We start from the raw sequence: 3523 nt of genomic DNA on the forward strand, positions 1-3523 counted from the left end.
AAAATGACATAAGATGCATCCGGTATAGGTTTTATGACATGAAAATATTTTAGATATATTATATATACTGTATGTACATATTATATGCTTGTATATTATCAATTTATACTATTAGTAATTAGTAAACGGTAGGTATAGGTATAGGTTGAATTATTAACACAGCATTTATTTAAGTTTGAACTGTTATAATAGTATAATATATTTATAGTTATAATGAAATCCATGTATGTAATAGTTTAATAAAATATAACATTATGTTATACAATTCAATTCAATTAACATTTTTCTTAAAACTATTAAACAATATATTTAAATATTGGTGATTTCAAACATATTGTTCAGAAAGTCTACGTACTTATTATTTTCAATTTGTATCTTACAGAAGTCATTAAACCAATCATTAGTCTGTTGATTAGCTACTGCAAAATAAATTAGTATTAGATTTTTTGAGTCTGTGAGATTGTATTCAACATAAGATGATTTAATTTTAATTATTTATGCAAAGATAATATTGGAATTTTCTTCAATTATAAAATAAAAAATACTTTTTAAAACTTCTGTATTTGCGGATGCAGAAAATTATTATCAATATATATATTTAAAAAACAATAAATAATGAAAAAAAAAATGCAATTGAAATCGAAAATTAATACCCATTAGATAACCTAATCTTGTTATATGGGAAAATAATATCAAGGATTCGAAAATATTCTTTTCAAGTGTGTTTAATAATTTCAAAAATCAGAAATTTGATATTTTCATATTTTAACTATAAAATAAATGTGAACAGACTTAAAAATCACTCTGTAAAGAACACAGTTACTGTATAGGTAATATTGTTTATCAGTTTTTACACACACTATATGATATAAACTTACGTTTCAGAACAAATTGTTTGTATGCTCGTGCAACATCTGTAAAAAAAAACCTATTTTGTGACCGTCTCCTATTATTTTCGGTATAACTATATCGTATGATTAAATAAGTTTACTCTGTTGGTTAAAATGTTAAATATTTAATAAATTCAGGGAATTGATCATCAGATAAACAATTTTGATTGAATCTCAACAGTTATTTTAATTAAATAAATATGGTTTATCTACTACTTAAAATGTTGCTGTAAGAACATAGTAAACTATTTTAATAATCACGTATCAATATAATTGTAGGAATTGTAAAAAAAAAATTTTAACTATAATATTATTGCGTTTCTATATTTTAACAACAAACTAAACATTGATATTTTTTTTGAACATTGCATGGTAATTTGTATAAATAATTAAATTAATAAAAGTAGAAAATTTCTCATGGCTATAATCAATCGCGCCTGTGTATCATTAATATTATATATACTTCTACTAAAACAATTTACGATTAGCCTCGTATTAAATTGTCAAGGTTTTTACTTCAATTTTTACCAAGTAAAAAAGTTTTTATGGACAAAAATTTAAAAACAATTTATAAATTGTAATAACTCAAAAAGAGTCAAAATATTTCTTGATAAATGCTTATGCAAATATTTGGGGAATATTTCAAGTATCTACGATCTTAAGTTTTTGATTAAAACAAAAAAAATTGATTTTGTCCAAAACTCATATGCATAAAAATTCCCATTATTCCGATGCCTTCAAAACTAATGAAGATTTTTAATTTTAACCTACCGAATGCACCAATTAGATTCACTTCTCTATCAGAAAATATGCTGACATCGAATCTGTAAATTTAACTATCTACCCAAATGTAGTTGACAGACAGAAAAGAAACACATTCATAATAAAAACAATACATTCATTGTTTCTCTCGGAATCTAATATCAGCTAGTAACGATGATGATGTACTGTCAAAACATATTGTAATAAATCAGTCCTACTTAATCAATGTTTACTAAACCTCTAACAATCACTTTCAAATAAAAGAATGACACCTGAATGAATTGAATGAAACTTAAGCCGAACCAATGAAACAGTGTTCAAATCAACGCCTTTCCACCTAGCAATATAATTCAAAATTGGAGAGTGCGTGTAAGGCTCGAATGTAAAAATCTGGACAATCAAAATCTGGGAGGTGCAAATCTGGTATTTAATGATTATAAATCTATACAATTTTAATCGTTTCAAATTCGGACGGTAAAATTCGGGACAGTTCAAATCTGGAATATACAATTTTGAAGTCCACAAAAATCAGGACGGTGACCAACTTTTGATGGTATTGCAGCATAGCAACTCGAGGGATATTTTCGTATTTTTTTTTCCGAACGCAGGACAACCAGCAAGTTGCCAGGTGGGCATCACTGTTCAGATTTATTAATTCCATAAAAGTACAGGTTTTATGTTCCAGAATTGCAGTGTCCAGATTAGAAACGTCTTGGTATTTACATTCCAGATTTGTACGTAGACCCCAAAATTGTAGAAAACAAACATTATTGCATGTATACTGAATTCTTTATACGGATCAAAATATTACATAGTTTGATTAGTTGCTAGTTTAAAAAAAATGTATAAACATAATAAATATATACGGGGATGAGGTGACCGAGTGGTCTGACGCGTCCGCTGCGACGCAGCCGGTCGCTGTTCGATCCTCGGCTACCGGACGGCATTTTTCTCCGGACAAGTCGCGGTGACCGGAGAACAAGTGCTGCCATCCCCCACCCCCGGGGCATGGCAGAAACCTACGGGTGCCCCATTCGAAATTCTGCCAAAAACAAACACACACGTGTTCCCCCCTACCGTCCCAAAATATACAATACAAACAAACCTACAATACAAATCCTACTACAGCTAATGGCCTCAGTTGCCGAAGCTTAAGAAAAAAAAAAAAATAAATAAATAAATATATACGTACTGGTCCCTACTCTAACTAAACAAAAAAATTACAATAACATTTATAATTAATGTGATATTATATTTGGACCTCAAATGAAATGAATACTACTCCTAATTATATAATATTTACAGACCGTAAAATATAGGATGCAGAAAAATATAAAAATACGAACGCTGTTGAAATGTTAAGTTAAATAGTGCGAAAGTTTGAAATTGACTGAAATATATGATGACTTATTGATGATCATTTTGAAGTTCATTGATTTTTATTGTTTAAGAACCAGAGTCAAAATTTTAAAGACGGTGTACGTATATAGTTTTATCTAGATAAAATTTGTCAACATAGCTGAATGGTACTAAGTGAATAAGGATAAATTTGATAATCATCGTCATTACATGAGGTATGAGACACTTATCACATAAATTTAATTAATAAAATATACGTCATGCAATATGTACGTACGTCTTAACTCTAGAAATAAAATCAAAACATAATATTATTATAACATATGTTTCATAATCTAAGAACGGTTGAGAATAAATAATTATTGTCCTTTTACAAAATGTTTCATTAAAAAGAATTTTACAACTATCTACTGGTGTAAGTCTTCTGTAAGCTTTTCTGTGTATGTTGATATACGTTTTAATTTAATATGAGTTTATTTATAAGTTATTCCAGTAATTAAAACAATAAACAA

At 27.9% G+C, this 3523-nt stretch overlaps 1 long non-coding RNA gene across 1 annotated transcript; it reads right to left on the minus strand.

The window, feature by feature from the left end:
* Positions 1-323: 323 nt before the first annotated feature.
* LOC111031902 lies at positions 324-3299 on the minus strand. The gene is made up of 4 exons (XR_002604261.1): positions 3289-3299; positions 2845-2859; positions 879-914; positions 324-419 (listed from the first exon to the last, which is right to left on the minus strand). It is a non-coding gene; the product is annotated as an uncharacterized LOC111031902 (long non-coding RNA).
* Positions 3300-3523: the final 224 nt, after the last annotated feature.

The sequence above is a fragment of the Myzus persicae genome, unplaced genomic scaffold (assembly GCF_001856785.1).
Source record: "Myzus persicae strain clone G006 unplaced genomic scaffold, MPER_G0061.0, whole genome shotgun sequence".
NCBI classification, from domain to species: domain Eukaryota; kingdom Metazoa; phylum Arthropoda; class Insecta; order Hemiptera; family Aphididae; genus Myzus; species Myzus persicae.